This window comes from Oncorhynchus keta, chromosome 11 (assembly GCF_023373465.1).
Source record: "Oncorhynchus keta strain PuntledgeMale-10-30-2019 chromosome 11, Oket_V2, whole genome shotgun sequence".
In the NCBI taxonomy this organism is placed as follows: domain Eukaryota; kingdom Metazoa; phylum Chordata; class Actinopteri; order Salmoniformes; family Salmonidae; genus Oncorhynchus; species Oncorhynchus keta.
This window is the reverse complement of record NC_068431.1, coordinates 1,521,867-1,543,093: the sequence shown is the minus strand read 5'-3', so window position 1 is coordinate 1,543,093 and position 21,227 is coordinate 1,521,867. Positions and strand designations below refer to the sequence as shown.

The 21,227-nt window shown below is 40.2% G+C and overlaps 1 long non-coding RNA gene across 38 annotated transcripts; it reads right to left on the bottom strand.

The window, feature by feature from the left end:
• Positions 1 to 4,452: 4,452 nt before the first annotated feature.
• LOC127932987 (uncharacterized) lies at positions 4,453 to 20,983 on the bottom strand. 38 transcript variants are annotated; one of them, XR_008146674.1, is made up of 6 exons: positions 20,210 to 20,534; positions 17,715 to 17,761; positions 16,545 to 16,591; positions 9,739 to 9,829; positions 7,482 to 7,622; positions 4,453 to 4,975 (listed from the first exon to the last, which is right to left on the bottom strand). It is a non-coding gene; the product is annotated as an uncharacterized LOC127932987 (long non-coding RNA). The 38 variants fall into 38 exon arrangements; XR_008146675.1 differs by lacking the exon at positions 16,545 to 16,591 and adding an exon at positions 14,155 to 14,201; XR_008146672.1 differs by lacking the exon at positions 16,545 to 16,591 and adding an exon at positions 13,873 to 13,919.
• Between the last annotated feature and the right edge of the window lie 244 nt (positions 20,984 to 21,227).

Below are 21,227 nucleotides of genomic sequence, written 5' to 3'. Positions count from 1 at the left end.
TACTCTACGTGATAGAGGTTAGGTGTTCCAGTATAGCCTTCTGGCCTACTCTACGTGATAGAGGTTAGGTGTTCCAGTATAGCCTTCTGGCCTACTCTATGTGATAGAGGTTAGGTTTTCCAGTATAGCCTTCTGGCCTACTCTACGTGATAGGGGTTAGGTGTTCCAGTATAGCCTTCTGGCCTACTCTACGTGATAGAGGTTAGGTGTTCCAGTATAGCCTTCTGGCCTACTCTACGTGATAGAGGTTAGGTTTTCCAGTATAGCCTTCTGGCCTACTCTACGTGATAGGGGTTAGGTGTTCCAGTACAGCCTTCTGGCCTACTCTACGTGATAGAGGTTAGGTGTTCCAGTATAGCCTTCTGGCCTACTCTACGTGATAGAGGTTAGGTGTTCCAGTATAGCCTTCTGGCCTACTCTATGTGATAGAGGTTAGGTGTTCCAGTACAGCCTTCTGGCCTACTCTATGTGATAGAGGTTAGGTTTTCCAGTATAGCCTTCTGGCCTACTCTATGTGATAGAGGTTAGGTTTTCCAGTATAGCCTTCTGGCCTACTCTACGTGATAGAGGTTAGGTGTTCCAGTATAGCCTTCTGGCCTACTCTATGTGATAGAGGTTAGGTGTTCCAGTATAGCCTTCTGGCCTACTCTATGTGATAGAGGTTAGGTGTTCCAGTACAGCCTTCTGGCCTACTCTATGTGATAGAGGTTAGGTTTTCCAGTATAGCCTTCTGGCCTACTCTATGTGATAGAGGTTAGGTGTTCCAGTACAGCCTTCTGGCCTACTCTACGTGATAGAGGTTAGGTGTTCCAGTACAGCCTTCTGGCCTACTCTATGTGATAGAGGTTAGGTGTTCCAGTATAGCCTTCTGGCCTACTCTACGTGATAGAGGTTAGGTGTTCCAGTATAGCCTTCTGGCCTACTCTACGTGATAGAGGTTAGGTGTTCCAGTACAGCCTTCTGGCCTACTCTATGTGATAGAGGTTAGGTGTTCCAGTATAGCCTTCTGGCCTACTCTATGTGATAGAGGTTAGGTGTTCCAGTATAGCCTTCTGGCCTACTCTATGTGATAGAGGTTAGGTGTTCCAGTACAGCCTTCTGGCCTACTCTATGTGATAGAGGTTAGGTGTTCCAGTATAGCCTTCTGGCCTACTCTATGTGATAGAGGTTAGGTGTTCCAGTACAGCCTTCTGGCCTACTCTACGTGATAGAGGTTAGGTGTTCCAGTACAGCCTTCTGGCCTACTCTACGTGATAGAGGTTAGGTGTTCCAGTACAGCCTTCTGGCCTACTCTACGTGATAGGGGTTAGGTGTTCCAGTACAGCCTTCTGGCCTACTCTACGTGATAGGGGTTAGGTGTTCCAGTACAGCCTTCTGGCCTACTCTACGTGATAGAGGTTAGGTGTTCCAGTATAGCCTTCTGGCCTACTCTACGTGATAGAGGTTAGGTTTTCCAGTACAGCCTTCTGGCCTACTCTACGTGATAGAGGTTAGGTGTTCCAGTATAGCCTTCTGGCCTACTCTACGTGATAGAGGTTAGGTTTTCCAGTATAGCCTTCTGGCCTACTCTACGTGATAGAGGTTAGGTGTTCCAGTATAGCCTTCTGGCCTACTCTATGTGATAGAGGTTAGGTGTTCCAGTACAGCCTTCTGGCCTACTCTACGTGATAGAGGTTAGGTGTTCCAGTACAGCCTTCTGGCCTACTCTATGTGATAGAGGTTAGGTGTTCCAGTATAGCCTTCTGGCCTACTCTACGTGACACCCTGACAGGTAGTAATAGGTGAAAGGTACAGAGGTTTATTTCTTGCATTAGAAAACACCATTAGTTTAGTGTTGTCAGTAATGAGAATAAGCTTCAATTGACACAAGGTATGTTGAACAGTATAAAAAGCAGTTTGCATGTTCTGGAATGCTTTTGTAAGAGACGAGGCACAACAGTAAATAACAGTATCATCAGCATAAAAATGAAGTTGCGCATTTTGGACATTTGTCTAAATCATGTATATAAATAGTGAATAAGAGAGGACCAAGTACAGAGCCTTGGGGCACACCATTCAAGACAGACAATTTAACAGACATAAGCCCATCAAATTGAGTGCTTTGTTACAGCACTGTACTGTATAGTTCTCTGATATTACAGTAAAATACAGGAAGATGGTGGAAAGTTACTGTAAAAATTATAGTAATGTACTATCCAGAGATGGCTTCTGTGCTGTTTTACAGTAAAATGTAACCTACTGGCTACTGTTTTACATTGTATCTCTGCTGATAACTCTGTGTTTGTAGTTACGTTGTAGAGAGCCTTCAGCCTTTTAGCACCACTTTGGCAGAGCGGTTATGAACACTTAGCAAGTGAAGGTGGCCACACACACATACACACACGAGCTGCCTCTTTTAGGAAGTCTATGGCAAAACGTCAGAACACAAAGAACAGTGTTTTTGCAGCTCAATACTAAATGATGAGGCCCACTAAAAAACAACTTGACGATGAAATAGATGAGAGAAAAAGAGAGGATGAATTTTGCTTTGAGGGGGGTTGGGGAGAGTGAGAAAGTGGAAGAGAGAGAGAGAGGGAGGAGCAGAGAGAGAAAGAGGGAGAGGGTGTGAGGGTGAGAGGAGAGAGGGAGAGAGAGTGAACGTTGGAGAGTTAAACTGAGGGACAATGAGCGAGAGAGTACTCTGTGCTTTTCAGGAGGATGTGGGTTGAGAGAGAGAGAACGTGAGGAGAGAGAAAGAGAGAGCGGGAGAGAGATAAATAAAGTGGAGAGTGGGAGAAAATCTCTCATAGCTCAAATGGATTTTGGCAGGGTAGATGGAAATCCTAACTAGTAGAAAATGGTCTGGCAGACGTAGAACTGGACAGCTCTGGAAGCTGCGAGTGACTACTGAGAGAGAGTGTGTGTCTGTGCAAGTGAAAGACGTCAGTTTAGCTTCCTCCACTGTCCCTGTCCCCATACCGGGTGATACTCAACACACTTGACCACCCTCCTTGACAACATTTCAACTGAATGATCTGCTAGACAACATATCTGACCCTCAACACGGGGGCACCTCAGGGGTGCATGCTTAGTCCCCTCCTGTACTATCTGTTCACCCACAACTACTTGGCTCCTACAGCATCATTAAGGTTGCTGACGACACAACGGTGGTATTCCTGATCACCGACAACAATGAGATTGCCAGTAGGGGGGAGGTCAGAGACCTGGCAGTTTGGTGCCAGGAAAACAACTTCTCCCTTAACATCAGCAAGACAAAAGAGCTGATCGTGGACTACAGGAAACAGAGGGCCGAGCACGCCCCAATCGTCCACATCGACGGGGCTGTAGTGGAGCAGGTCGAGAGCTTCAAGTTCCTCATTGTACACATCAGTAAGGAATTATCATGGTCCACACACACCAACACAGTCGTGAAGAGGGCCCAACAAGGATTTATTTTTTAGGATGCTGAAAATATTTGGCGTTGGTCCTCAGATCCTCAAAAAGTTATATAGCTGCATCATTGAGAGCATCAGCACCACCGCTTGGTAAGGCAACGCCTTGGCATCCGACCACAAGATGCTAAAGCGGGTAGTGCGTACTGCCCAGTACATCACTGGGGCCAAGCTCCCTGCCATCCAGGACCTCTATACCAGGCGGTGTCAGAGGAAGGCCCTACAAATGGTCATAGACTCCAGCCACCCAAGTCATAGACTGTTCTCTCTGCTACCGCATGGCATGCGGTACCGATGTACCAAGTCTAGAACCAACAGGACCCTGAACAGCTTCTACCTCCAAGCCACACGATTGTTAAATAGTTATAATTAACCAATAGCGACCCGGACTCTCTGCATTGACCCTTTTTGCACCAACTACTTTGACTCATCACATACTGTTACTGTCTATTATCTATCCTTTACCCCTACCTACAGTATACTGCTGTTACTGTCTATTATCTATCCTTTACCCCTACCTACAGTATACTGCTGTTACTGTCTATTATCTATCCTTTACCCCTACCTACAGTATACTGCTGTTACTGTCTATTATCTATCCTTTACCCCTACCTACAGTGTACTGCTGTTACTGTCTATTATCTATCCTTTACCCCTACCTACAGTATACTGCTGTTACTGTCTATTATCTATCCTTTACCCCTACCTACAGTATACTGCTGTTACTGTCTATTATCTATCCTTTACCCCTACCTACAGTATACTGCTGTTACTGTCTATTATCTATCCTTTACCCCTACCTACAGTATACTGCTGTTACTGTCTATTATCTATCCTTTACCCCTACCTACAGTATACTGCTGTTACTGTCTATTATCTAGCCTTTACCCCTACCTACAGTATACTGCTGTTACTGTCTATGATCTATCCTTTACCCCTACCTACAGTATACTGCTGTTACTGTCTATTATCTATCCTTTACCCCTACAGTATACTGCTATTACTGTCTATTATCTATCCTTTACCCCTACCTACAGTATACTGCTGTTACTGTCTATTATCTATCCTTTACCCCTACCTACAGTATACTGCTGTTACTGTCTATTATCTATCCTTTACCCCTACCTACAGTATACTGCTGTTACTGTCTATTATCTATCCTTTACCCCTACCTACAGTATACTGCTGTTACTGTCTATTATCTATCCTTTACCCCTACCTACAGTATACTGCTGTTACTGTCTATTATCTATCCTTTACCCCTACAGTATACTGCTGTTACTGTCTATTATCTATCCTTTACCCCTACCTACAGTATACTGCTGTTACTGTCTATTATCTATCCTTTACCCCTACCTACAGTATACTGCTGTTACTGTCTATTATCTATCCTTTACCCCTACCTACAGTATACTGCTGTTACTGTCTATTATCTATCCTTTACCCCTACCTACAGTATACTGCTGTTACTGTCTATTATCTATCCTTTACCCCTACCTACAGTATACTGCTGTTACTGTCTACTATCTATCCTTTACCCCTACCTACAGTATACTGCTGTTACTGTCTATTATCTATCATTTACCCCTACCTACAGTATACTGCTGTTACTGTCTATGATCTATCCTTTACCCCTACCTACAGTATACTGCTGTTACTGTCTACTATCTATCCTTTACCCCTACCTACAGTATACTACTGTTACTGTCTATTATCTATCCTTTACCCCTACCTACAGTATAGAACGTGAGGGAGAGAGAAAGAGAGAGCTGGAGAGAGATAAATAAAGTGAGAGTGGGAGAAAATCTCTCATAGCTCAAATGGATTTTGGCAGGGTAGATGGAAATCCTAACTAGTAGAAAATGGTTACTAGAACTGGACAGCTCTGGAATCTGCGAGTGACTACTGAGAGATAGTGTGTTCTGTGCAAGTGAAAGACGTCAGTTTAGCTTCCTCCACTGTCCCTGTCCCCATACCGGGTGATACTCATCACACTTGACCACCCTCCTTGACAACATTTCAACTGAATGATCTGCTAGACAACATATCTGACCCTCAACACGGGGGCACTCAGGGGTGCATGCTTAGTACCCCTCCTGTACTATCTGTTCACCCACAACTACTTGGCTCCTACAGCATCATTAAGGTTGCTACCTACACAACGGTGGTATTCCTGATCACCGACAACAATGAGATTGCCAGTAGGGGAGGTCAGAGACCTGGCAGTTTGGTGCCAGGAAAACAACTTCTCCCTTAACATCAGCAAGACAAAAGAGCTGATCGTGGACTACAGGAAACAGAGGGCCGAGCACGCCCTAATCGTCCTTTTACCCATCGACGGGGCTGTAGTGGAGCAGGTCGAGAGCTTCAAGTTCTCATTGTACACATCAGTAACTGGAATTATCATGGTCCACACACACCAACACAGTCGTGAAGAGGGCCCAACAAGGATTTATTTTTATGCTGAAAATATTTGTCGTTGGTCCTCAGATCCTCAAAAATATATAGCTGCATCATTGAGAGCATCAGCACCACCGCTAGGCAACGCCTTGGCATCCGACCACAAGATGCTAAAGCGGGTAGTGCTGTCTATTATCTACTGCCCAGTACATCACTGGGGCCAAGCTCCTGCCATCCAGGACCTCTATACCAGGCGGTGTCAGAGGAAGGCCCTACAAATGGTCATAGACTCCAGCCACCCAAGTCATAGACTGTATACTCTGCTACCGCATGGCATCTACCGATGTACCAAGTCTAGAACCAACAGGACCCTGAACAGCTTCTACCTCCAAGCCACACGATTGTTAAATAGTTATAATTAACCAATAGCGACCCGGACCTCTGCATTGACCCTTTTTGCACCAACTACTTTGACTCATCACATACTGTTACTGTCTATTATCTATCCTTTACTCCCTACCTACAGTATACTGCTGTTACTGTCTATTATCTATCCTTTACTCCCTACCTACAGTATACTGCTGTTACTGTCTATTATCTATCCTTTACCCCTACCTACAGTATACTGCTGTTACTGTCTATTATCTATCCTTTACCCCTACCTACAGTGTACTGCTGTTACTGTCTATTATCTATCTTTACCCTACCTACAGTATACTGCTGTTACTGTCTATTATCTATCCTTTACTCCCTACCTACAGTATACTGCTGTTACTGTCTATTATCTATCCTTTACCCCTACCTACAGTATACTGCTGTTACTGTCTATTATCTATCCTTTACCCCTACCTACAGTATACTGCTGTTACTGTCTATTATCTATCCTTTACTCCCTACCTACAGTATACTGCTGTTACTGTCTATTATCTATCCTTTACTCCCTACCTACAGTATACTGCTGTTACTGTCTATGATCTATCCTTTACCCCTACCTACAGTATACTGCTGTTACTGTCTATTATCTAGCCTTTACCCCTACCTACAGTATACTGCTGTTACTGTCTATGATCTATCCTTTACCCCTACCTACAGTATACTGCTGTTACTGTCTATTATCTATCCTTTACCCCTACAGTATACTGCTATTACTGTCTATTATCTATCCTTTACCCCTACCTACAGTATACTGCTGTTACTGTCTATTATCTATCCTTTACTCCCTACCTACAGTATACTGCTGTTACTGTCTATTATCTATCCTTTACCCCTACCTACAGTATACTGCTGTTACTGTCTATTATCTATCCTTTACTCCCTACCTACAGTATACTGCTGTTACTGTCTATTATCTATCCTTTACTATCCCTACCTACAGTATACTGCTGTTACTGTCTACTATCTATCCTTTACCCCTACCTACAGTATACTGCTGTTACTGTCTATTATCTATCATTTACCCCTACCTACAGTATACTGCTGTTACTGTCTATGATCTATCCTTACCCCTACCTACAGTATACTGCTGTTACTGTCTACTATCTATCCTTTACCCCTACCTACAGTATACTACTGTTACTGTCTATTATCTATCCTTTACCCCTACCTACAGTATACTGCTGTTACTGTCTACTATCTATCCTTTACCCCTACCTACAGTATACTGCTGTTACTGTCTACTATCTATCCTTTACCCCTACCTACAGTATACTGCTGTTACTGTCTATTATCTATCATTTACCCCTACCTACAGTATACTGCTGTTACTGTCTATGATCTATCCTTTACCCCTACCTACAGTATACTGCTGTTACTGTCTACTATCTATCCTTTACCCCTACCTACAGTATACTACTGTTACTGTCTATTATCTATCCTTTACCCCTACCTACAGTATACTGCTGTTACTGTCTACTATCTATCCTTTACCCCTACCTACAGTATACTGCTGTTACTGTCTATTATCTATCATTTACCCCTAGCTACAGTATACTGCTGTTACTGTCTATGATCTATCCTTTACCCCTACCTACAGTATACTGCTGTTACTGTCTATTATCTATCCTTTACCCCTACCTACAGAATACTGCTGTTACTGTCTATTATCTATCCTTTACCCCTACCTACAGTATACTGCTGTTACTGTCTATTATCTATCCTTTGTCCCTACCTACAGTATACTGCTGTTACTGTCTATTATCTATCCTTTACCCCTACCTACAGTATACTGCTGTTACTGTCTATGATCTATCCTTTACCCCTACCTACAGTATACTGCTGTTACTGTCTATTATCTATCCTTTACTACCTACAGTATACTGCTGTTACTGTCTATTATCTATCCTTTACCCTCCCTACAGTATACTGCTGTTACTGTCTATTATCTATCCTTTACCCCTACCTACAGTATACTGCTGTTACTGTCTATTATCTATCCTTTATCCCTACCTACAGTATACTGCTGTTACTGTCTATTATCTATCCTTTACTCCCTACCTACAGTATACTGCTGTTACTGTCTACTATCTATCCTTTACCCCTACCTACAGTATACTGCTGTTACTGTCTATTATCTATCATTTACCCCTACCTACAGTATACTGCTGTTACTGTCTATGATCTATCCTTTACCCTACCTACAGTATACTGCTGTTACTGTCTACTATCTATCCTTTACCCCTACCTACAGTATACTACTGTTACTGTCTATTATCTATCCTTTACCCCTACCTACAGTATACTGCTGTTACTGTCTACTATCTATCCTTTACTCCCCTACCTACAGTATACTGCTGTTACTGTCTACTATCTATCCTTTATCCCTACCTACAGTATACTGCTGTTACTGTCTATTATCTATCATTTACCCCTACCTACAGTATACTGCTGTTACTGTCTATGATCTATCCTTTACCCCTACCTACAGTATACTGCTGTTACTGTCTACTATCTATCCTTTACTCCCTACCTACAGTATACTACTGTTACTGTCTATTATCTATCCTTTACCCCTACCTACAGTATACTGCTGTTACTGTCTACTATCTATCCTTTACCCCTACCTACAGTATACTGCTGTTACTGTCTATTATCTATCATTTACCCCTAGCTACAGTATACTGCTGTTACTGTCTATGATCTATCCTTTACCCCTACCTACAGTATACTGCTGTTACTGTCTATTATCTATCCTTTACTGTCCCTACCTACAGAATACTGCTGTTACTGTCTATTATCTATCCTTTACCCCTACCTACAGTATACTACTGTTACTGTCTATTATCTATCCTTTACCCCTACCTACAGTATACTGCTGTTACTGTCTATTATCTATCCTTTACCCCTACCTACAGTATACTGCTGTTACTGTCTATTATCTATCCTTTACCCCTACCTACAGTATACTGCTTTTACTGTCTATTATCTATCCTTTACCCCTACCTACAGTATACTGCTGTTACTGTCTATTATATATCCTTTACCCCTACCTACAGTATACTGCTGTTACTGTCTATTATCTATCCTTTACCCCTACCTACAGTATACTGCTGTTACTGTCTATTATCTATCCTTTACCCCTACCTACAGTATACTGCTGTTACTGTCTATGATCTATCCTTTACCCCTACCTACAGTATACTGCTGTTATTGTCTATTATCTATCCTTTACCCCTACCTACAGTATACTGCTGTTACTGTCTATGATCTATCCTTTACCCCTACCTACAGTATACTGCTGTTACTGTCTATTATCTATCCTTTACCCCTACCTACAGTATACTGCTGTTACTGTCTATTATCTATCCTTTACCCCTACCTACAGTATACTGCTGTTACTGTCTATTATCTATCCTTTATCCCTACCTACAGTATACTGCTGTTACTGTCTATTATCTATCCTTTTCCCTACCTACAGTATACTGCTGTTACTGTCTATTATCTATCCTTTACCCCTACCTACAGTATACTGTTACTGTCTATTATCTATCCTTTACCCCTACCTACAGTATACTGCTGTTACTGTCTATTATCTATCCTTTACCCCTACCTACAGTATACTGCTGTTACTGTCTATTATCTATCCTTTAGCCCTACAGTATACTGCTGTTACTGTCTATTATCTATCCTTTACCCTACCTACAGTATACTGCTGTTACTGTCTATTATCTATCCTTTACCCCTACCTACAGTATACTGCTGTTACTGTCTATTATCTATCCTTTACCCCTACAGTATACTGCTGTTACTGTCTATTATCTATCCTTTATCCCTACCTACAGTATACTGCTGTTACTGTCTATTATCTATCCTTTACCCCTACCTACAGTATACTGCTGTTACTGTCTATTATCTATCCTTTACCCCTACCTACAGTATACTGCTGTTACTGTCTATTATCTATCCTTTACCCCTACCTACAGTATACTGCTGTTACTGTCTATGATCTATCCTTTACCCCTACCTACAGTATACTGCTGTTACTGTCTATTATCTATCCTTTACCCCTACCTACAGTATACTGCTGTTACTGTCTATTATCTATCCTTTACCCCTACCTACAGTATACTGCTGTTACTGTCTATTATCTATCCTTTACCCCTACCTACAGTATACTGCTGTTACTGTCTATGATCTATCCTTTACCCCTACCTACAGTATACTGCTGTTACTGTCTATTATCTATCCTTTACCCCTACCTACAGTATACTGCTGTTACTGTCTATTATCTATCCTTTACCCCTACCTACAGTATACTGCTGTTACTGTCTATTATCTATCCTTTACCCCTACCTACAGTATACTGCTGTTACTGTCTATTATCTATCCTTTACCCCTACCTACAGTATACTGCTGTTACTGTCTATTATCTATCCTTTACTCCCTACCTACAGTATACTGCTGTTACTGTCTATTATCTATCCTTTACCCCTACCTACAGTATACTGCTGTTACTGTCTATTATCTATCCTTTACTCCCTACCTACAGTATACTGCTGTTACTGTCTATTATCTATCCTTTACCCCTACCTACAGTATACTGCTGTTACTGTCTATTATCTATCATTTACCCCTACCTACAGTATACTGCTGTTACTGTCTATTATCTATCCTTTACTCCCTACCTACAGTATACTGCTGTTACTGTCTATTATCTATCCTTTACCCCTACCTACAGTATACTGCTGTTACTGTCTATTATCTATCCTTTACCCCTACCTACAGTATACTGCTGTTACTGTCTATTATCTATCCTTTACCCCTACCTACAGTATACTGATGTTACTGTCTATTATCTATCATTTACTCCCTACCTACAGTATACTACTGTTACTGTCTATTATCTATCCTTTACCCCTACCTACAGTATACTGCTGTTACTGTCTATTATCTATCCTTTACCCCTACCTACAGTATACTGCTGTTACTGTCTATTATCTATCCTTTACCCCTACCTACAGTATACTGCTGTTACTGTCTATTATCTATCCTTTACCCCTACCTACAGTATACTGCTGTTACTGTCTATTATCTATCCTTTACCCCTACCTACAGTATACTGCTGTTACTGTCTATTATCTATCCTTTACCCCTACCTACCTACAGTATACTGCTGTTACTGTCTATTATCTATCCTTTACCCCTACCTACAGTATACTGCTGTTACTGTCTATTATCTATCCTTTACCCCTACCTACAGTATACTGCTGTTACTGTCTATTATCTATCCTTTACCCCTACCTACAGTATACTGCTGTTACTGTCTATTATCTATCCTTTACCCCTACCTACAGTATACTGCTGTTACTGTCTATTATCTATCCTTTACCCCTACCTACAGTATACTGCTGTTACTGTCTATTATCTATCCTTTACTCCCTACCTACAGTATACTGCTGTTACTGTCTATTATCTATCCTTTACCCCTACCTACAGTATACCGCTGTTACTGTCTATTATCTATCCTTTACCCCTACCTACAGTATACTGCTGTTACTGTCTATTATCTATCCTTTACCCCTACCTACAGTATACTGCTGTTACTGTCTATGATCTATCCTTTACACCTACCTACAGTATACTGCTGTTACTGTCTATTATCTATCCTTTAACCCTACCTACAGTATACTGCTGTTACTGTCTATTATCTATCCTTTAACCCTACCTACAGTATACTGCTGTTACTGTCTATTATCTATCCTTTACTCCCCTACCTACAGTATACTGCTGTTACTGTCTATTATCTATCCTTTACCCCTACCTACAGTATACTGCTGTTACTGTCTATTATCTATCCTTTACCCCTACCTACAGTATACTGCTGTTACTGTCTATTATCTATCCTTTACCCCTACCTACAGTATACCGCTGTTACTGTCTATTATCTATCCTTTACCCCCTACCTACAGTATACTGCTGTTACTGTCTATTATCTATCCTTTACCCTACCTACAGTATACTGCTGTTACTGTCTATGATCTATCCTTTACACCTACCTACAGTATACTGCTGTTACTGTCTATTATCTATCCTTTACTCCCTACCTACAGTATACTGCTGTTACTGTCTATTATCTATCCTTTACCCCTACCTACAGTATACTGCTGTTACTGTCTATTATCTATCCTTTACTCCCTACCTACAGTATACTGCTGTTACTGTCTATTATCTATCCTTTATCCCTACCTACAGTATACTGCTGTTACTGTCTATTATCTATCCTTTACCCCTACCTACAGTATACTGCTGTTACTGTCTATTATCTATCCTTTACCCCTACCTACAGTATACTGCTGTTACTGTCTATTATCTATCCTTTACCCCTACCTACAGTATACTGCTGTTACTGTCTATTATCTATCATTTACCCCTACCTACAGTATACTGCTGTTACTGTCTATGATCTATCCTTACCCCTACCTACAGTATACTGCTGTTACTGTCTATTATCTATCCTTTACCCCTACCTACAGAATACTGCTGTTACTGTCTATTATCTATCCTTTACCCCTACCTACAGTATACTACTGTTACTGTCTATTATCTATCCTTTACTCCCTACCTACAGTATACTGCTGTTACTGTCTATTATCTATCCTTTGCCCCTACCTACAGTATACTGCTGTTACTGTCTATTATCTATCCTTTACCCCTACCTACAGTATACTGCTTTACTGTCTATTATCTATCCTTTACCCCTACCTACAGTATACTGCTGTTACTGTCTATTATATATCCTTTACCCCTACCTACAGTATACTGCTGTTACTGTCTATTATCTATCCTTTACCCCTACCTACAGTATACTGCTGTTACTGTCTATTATCTATCCTTTACCCTACCTACAGTATACTGCTGTTACTGTCTATGATCTATCCTTTACCCTACCTACAGTATACTGCTGTTATTGTCTATTATCTATCCTTTACCCCTACCTACAGTATACTGCTGTTACTGTCTATTGATATATCCTTTACCCCTACCTACAGTATACTGCTGTTACTGTCTATTATCTATCCTTTAATCCCTACCTACAGTATACTGCTGTTACTGTCTATTATCTATCCTTTACCCCTACCTACAGTATACTGCTGTTACTGTCTATTATCTATCCTTTACCCCTACCTACAGTATACTGCTGTTACTGTCTATTATCTATCCTTTACCCCTACCTACAGTATACTGCTGTTACTGTCTATGATCTATCCTTTACCCTACCTACAGTATACTGCTGTTACTGTCTATTATCTATCCTTTACCCTACCTACAGTATACTGCTGTTACTGTCTATTATCTATCCTTTACCCCTACCTACAGTATACTGCTGTTACTGTCTATTATCTATCCTTTACCCCTACCTACAGTATACTGCTGTTACTGTCTATTATCTATCCTTTACCCCTACCTACAGTATACTGCTGTTACTGTCTATTATCTATCCTTTACCCCTACCTACAGTATACTGCTGTTACTGTCTATTATCTATCCTTTACCCCTACCTACAGTATACTGCTGTTACTGTCTACTATCTATCCTTTACCCCTACCTACAGTATACTGCTGTTACTGTCTATTATCTATCATTTACCCCTACCTACAGTATACTGCTGTTACTGTCTATGATCTATCCTTTACCCCTACCTACAGTATACTGCTGTTACTGTCTACTATCTATCCTTTACCCCTACCTACAGTATACTACTGTTACTGTCTATTATCTATCCTTTACCCCTACCTACAGTATACTGCTGTTACTGTCTACTATCTATCCTTTACCCCTACCTACAGTATACTGCTGTTACTGTCTACTATCTATCCTTTACCCCTACCTACAGTATACTGCTGTTACTGTCTATTATCTATCATTTACCCCTACCTACAGTATACTGCTGTTACTGTCTATGATCTATCCTTTACCCCTACCTACAGTATACTGCTGTTACTGTCTACTATCTATCCTTTACTCCCTACCTACAGTATACTACTGTTACTGTCTATTATCTATCCTTTACCCCTACCTACAGTATACTGCTGTTACTGTCTACTATCTATCCTTTACCCCTACCTACAGTATACTGCTGTTACTGTCTATTATCTATCATTTACCCCTAGCTACAGTATACTGCTGTTACTGTCTATGATCTATCCTTTACCCTACCTACAGTATACTGCTGTTACTGTCTATTATCTATCCTTTACTCCCTACCTACAGAATACTGCTGTTACTGTCTATTATCTATCCTTTACCCCTACCTACAGTATACTACTGTTACTGTCTATTATCTATCCTTTACCCCTACCTACAGTATACTGCTGTTACTGTCTATTATCTATCCTTTACTCCCTACCTACAGTATACTGCTGTTACTGTCTATTATCTATCCTTTACCCTACCTACAGTATACTGCTTTTACTGTCTATTATCTATCCTTTACCCTACCTACAGTATACTGCTGTTACTGTCTATTATATATCCTTTACCCCTACCTACAGTATACTGCTGTTACTGTCTATTATCTATCCTTTACCCCTACCTACAGTATACTGCTGTTACTGTCTATTATCTATCCTTTACCCCTACCTACAGTATACTGCTGTTACTGTCTATGATCTATCCTTTACCCCTACCTACAGTATACTGCTGTTATTGTCTATTATCTATCCTTTACCCCTACCTACAGTATACTGCTGTTACTGTCTATGATCTATCCTTTACCCCTACCTACAGTATACTGCTGTTACTGTCTATTATCTATCCTTTATCCCTACCTACAGTATACTGCTGTTACTGTCTATTATCTATCCTTTACCCCTACCTACAGTATACTGCTGTTACTGTCTATTATCTATCCTTTACCCCTACCTACAGTATACTGCTGTCTATTATCTATCCTTTACCCCTACCTACAGTATACTGCTGTTACTGTCTATTATCTATCCTTTACCCCTACCCACAGTATACTGCTGTTACTGTCTATTATCTATCCTTTAGCCCTACAGTATACTGCTGTTACTGTCTATTATCTATCCTTTACCCCTACCTACAGTATACTGCTGTTACTGTCTATGATCTATCCTTGCCCCTACCTACAGTATACTGCTGTTACTGTCTATTATCTATCCTTTACCCCTACAGTATACTGCTGGGTCGTTCTGTAGCTCAGTTGGTAGAGCATGGCGCTTGTAACGCCAGGGTAGTGGGTTCAATCGACCACCCATACGTAGAATGTATGCACACATGACTGTAAGTCGCTTTGGATAAAAGCGTCTGCTAAATGGCATATATTATTATATTATATTATATTATTATTACTGTCTATTATCTATCCTTTACCCCTACCTACAGTATACTGCTGTTACTGTCTATTATCTATCCTTTACCCCTACCTACAGTATACTACTGTTACTGTCTATTATCTATCCTTTACCCCTACCTACAGTATACTGCTGTTACTGTCTATTATCTATCCTTTACCCCTACCTACAGTATACTGCTGTTACTGTCTATGACCTATCCTTTACCCCTACCTACAGTATACTGCTGTTACTGTCTATTATCTATCCTTTATCCCTACCTACAGTATACTGCTGTTACTGTCTATTATCTATCCTTTACCCCTACCTACAGTATACTGCTGTTACTGTCTATTATCTATCCTTTACCCCTACCTACAGTATACTGCTGTCTATTATCTATCCTTTACCCCTACCTACAGTATACTGCTGTTACTGTCTATTATCTATCCTTTACCCCTACCCACAGTATACTGCTGTTACTGTCTATTATCTATCCTTTAGCCCTACAGTATACTGCTGTTACTGTCTATTATCTATCCTTTACCCCTACCTACAGTATACTGCTGTTACTGTCTATGATCTATCCTTTGCCCCTACCTACAGTATACTGCTGTTACTGTCTATTATCTATCCTTTACCCCTACAGTATACTGCTGTTACTGTCTATTATCTATCCTTTACCCCTACCTACAGTATACTGCTGTTACTGTCTATTATCTATCCTTTACCCCTACCTACAGTATACTACTGTTACTGTCTATTATCTATCCTTTACCCCTACCTACAGTATACTGCTGTTACTGTCTATTATCTATCCTTTACCCCTACCTACAGTATACTGCTGTTACTGTCTATGACCTATCCTTTACCCCTACCTACAGTATACTGCTGTTACTGTCTATTATCTATCCTTTACCCCTACCTACAGTATACTGCTGTTACTGTCTATTATCTATCATTTACCCCTACCTACAGTATACTGCTGTTACTGTCTATTATCTATCCTTTACCCCTACAGTATACTGCTATTACTGTCTATTATCTATCCTTTACCCCTACCTACAGTATACTGCTGTTACTGTCTATTATCTATCCTTTACCCCTACCTACAGTATACTGCTGTTACTGTCTATTATCTATCCTTTACCCCTACCTACAGTATACTGCTGTTACTGTCTATTATCTATCCTTTACCCCTACCTACAGTATACTGCTGTTACTGTCTATTATCTATCCTTTACCCCTACCTACAGTATACTGCTGTTACTGTCTATTATCTATCATTTACCCTACCTACAGTATACTGCTGTTACTGTCTATTATCTATCCTTTACCCCTACCTACAGTATACTGCTGTTACTGTCTATTATCTATCCTTTACCCCTACCTACAGTATACTGCTGTTACTGTCTATTATCTATCCTTTACCCCTACCTACAGTATACTGATGTTACTGTCTATTATCTATCCTTTACCCCTACCTACAGTATACTGATGTTACTGTCTATTATCTATCATTTACCCCTACCTACAGTATACTACTGTTACTGTCTATTATCTATCCTTTACCCCTACCTACAGTATACTGCTGTTACTGTCTATTATCTATCCTTTGCCCCTACCTACAGTATACTGCTGTTACTGTCTATTATCTATCCTTTACCCCTACCTACAGTATACTGCTTTTACTGTCTATTATCTATCCTTTACCCCTACCTACAGTATACTGCTGTTACTGTCTATTATCTATCCTTTACCCCTACCTACAGTATACTGATGTTACTGTCTATTATCTATCCTTTACCCCTACCTACAGTATACTACTGTTACTGTCTATTATCTATCCTTTACCCCTACCTACAGTATACTGCTGTTACTGTCTATTATCTATCCTTTACCCCTACCTACAGTATACTGCTGTTACTGTCTATTATCTATCCTTTACCCCTACCTACAGTATACTGCTGTTACTGTCTATTATCTATCCTTTACCCCTACCTACAGTATACTGCTGTTACTGTCTATTATCTATCCTTTACCCCTACCTACAGAATACTGCTGTTACTGTCTATTATCTATCCTTTACCCCTACCTACAGTATACTGCTGTTAGTGTCTATTATCTATCCTTTACCCCTACCTACAGTATACTGCTGTTACTGTCTATTATCTATCCTTTACCCCTACCCACAGTATACTGCTGTTACTGTCTATTATCTATCCTTTACCCCTACCTACAGTATACTGCTGTTACTGTCTATTATCTATCCTTTACCCCTACCTACAGTATACTGCTGTTACTGTCTATTATCTATCCTTTGCCCCTACCTACAGTATACTGCTGTTACTGTCTATTATCTATCCTTTACCCTACAGTATACTGCTGGGTCGTTCTGTAGCTCAGTTGGTAGAGCATGGCGCTTGTAACGCCAGGGTAGTGGGTTCAATCTATCCACCACCCATACGTAGAATGTATGCACACATGACTGTAAGTATCCTTTGGATAAAAGCGTCTGCTAAATGGCATATATTATTATATTATATTATATTATTATTACTGTCTATTATCTATCCTTTACCCCTACCTACAGTATACTGCTGTTACTGTCTATTATCTATCCTTTACCCTACCTACAGTATACTACTGTTACTGTCTATTATCTATCCTTTACCCCTACCTACAGTATACTGCTGTTACTGTCTATTATCTATCCTTTACCCTACCTACAGTATACTGCTGTTACTGTCTATGACCTATCCTTTACCCCTACCTACAGTATACTGCTGTTACTGTCTATTATCTATCCTTTATCCCTACCTACAGTATACTGCTGTTACTGTCTATTATCTATCCTTTACCCCTACCTACAGTATACTGCTGTTACTGTCTATTATCTATCCTTTACCCCTACCTACAGTATACTGCTGTCTATTATCTATCCTTTACCCCTACCTACAGTATACTGCTGTTACTGTCTATTATCTATCCTTTACCCCTACCCACAGTATACTGCTGTTACTGTCTATTATCTATCCTTTAGCCCTACAGTATACTGCTGTTACTGTCTATTATCTATCCTTTACCCCTACCTACAGTATACTGCTGTTACTGTCTATGATCTATCCTTTGCCCCTACCTACAGTATACTGCTGTTACTGTCTATTATCTATCCTTTACCCCTACAGTATACTGCTGTTACTGTCTATTATCTATCCTTTACCCCTACCTACAGTATACTGCTGTTACTGTCTATTATCTATCCTTTACCCCTACCTACAGTATACTACTGTTACTGTCTATTATCTATCCTTTACCCCTACCTACAGTATACTGCTGTTACTGTCTATTATCTATCCTTTACCCCTACCTACAGTATACTGCTGTTACTGTCTATGACCTATCCTTTACCCCTACCTACAGTATACTGCTGTTACTGTCTATTATCTATCCTTTATCCCTACCTACAGTATACTGCTGTTACTGTCTATTATCTATCCTTTACCCCTACCTACAGTATACTGCTGTTACTGTCTATTATCTATCCTTTACCCCCCTACAGTATACTGCTATTACTGTCTATTATCTATCCTTTACCCCTACCTACAGTATACTGCTGTTACTGTCTATTATCTATCCTTTACCCCTACCTACAGTATACTGCTGTTACTGTCTATTATCTATCCTTTACCCCTACCTACAGTATACTGCTGTTACTGTCTATTATCTATCCTTTACCCCTACCTACAGTATACTGCTGTTACTGTCTATTATCTATCCTTTACCCCTACCTACAGTATACTGCTGTTACTGTCTATTATCTATCATTTACCCCTACCTACAGTATACTGCTGTTACTGTCTATTATCTATCCTTTACCCCTACCTACAGTATACTGCTGTTACTGTCTATTATCTATCCTTTACCCCTACCTACAGTATACTGCTGTTACTGTCTATTATCTATCCTTTACCCCTACCTACAGTATACTGATGTTACTGTCTATTATCTATCCTTTACCCCTACCTACAGTATACTGATGTTACTGTCTATTATCTATCATTTACCCCTACCTACAGTATACTGCTGTTACTGTCTATTATCTATCCTTTACCCCTACCTACAGTATACTGCTGTTACTGTCTATTATCTATCCTTTACCCCTACCTACAGTATACTGCTGTTACTGTCTATTATCTATCCTTTACCCCTACCTACAGTATACTGCTGTTACTGTCTATTATCTATCCTTTACCCCTACCTACAGTATACTGCTGTTACTGTCTATTATCTATCCTTTACCCCTACCTACAGTATACTGATGTTACTGTCTATTATCTATCATTTACCCCTACCTACAGTATACTACTGTTACTGTCTATTATCTATCCTTTACCCCTACCTACAGTATACTGCTGTTACTGTCTATTATCTATCCTTTACCCCTACCTACAGTATACTGCTGTTACTGTCTATTATCTATCCTTTACCCCTACCTACAGTATACTGCTGTTACTGTCTATTATCTATCCTTTACCCCTACCTACAGTATACTGCTGTTACTGTCTATTATCTATCCTTTACCCCTACCTACAGAATACTGCTGTTACTGTCTATTATCTATCCTTTACCCCTACCTACAGTATACTGCTGTTAGTGTCTATTATCTATCCTTTACCCCTACCTACAGTATACTGCTGTTACTGTCTATTATCTATCCTTTACCCCTACCTACAGTATACTGCTGTTACTGTCTATTATCTATCCTTTACCCCTACCTACAGTATACTGCTGTTACTGTCTATTATCTATCCTTTACCCCTACCTACAGTATACTGCTGTTACTGTCTATTATCTATCCTTTACCCCTACCTACAGTATACCGCTGTTACTGTCTATTATCTATCCTTTACCCCTACCTACAGTATACTGCTGTTACTGTCTATTATCTATCCTTTACCCCTACCTACAGTATACTGCTGTTACTGTCTATGATCTATCCTTTACACCTACCTACAGTATACTGCTGTTACTGTCTATTATCTATCCTTTACCCCTACCTACAGTATACTGCTGTTACTGTCTATTATCTATCCTTTACCCCTACAGTATACTGCTGTTACTGTCTATTATCTATCCTTTACCCCTACCTACAGTATACTGCTGTCTATTATCTATCCTTTACCCCTACCTACAGTATACTGCTGTTACTGTCTATTATCTATCCTTTACCCCTACCTACAGTATACTGCTGTTACTGTCTATTATCTATCCTTTACCCCTACCTACAGTATACTGATGTTACTGTCTATTATCTATCCTTTACCCCTACCTACAGTATACTGCTGTTACTGTCTATTATCTATCCTTTACCCCTACCTACAGTATACTGCTGTTACTGTCTATTATCTATCCTTTACCCCTACCTACAGTATACTGCTGTTACTGTCTATTATCTATCCTTTACCCCTACCTACAGTATACTGCTGTTACTGTCTATTATCTATCCTTTACCCCTACCTACAGTATACTGCTGTTACTGTCTATTATCTATCCTTTACCCCTACCTACAGTATACTGCTGTTACTGTCTATTATCTATCCTTTAC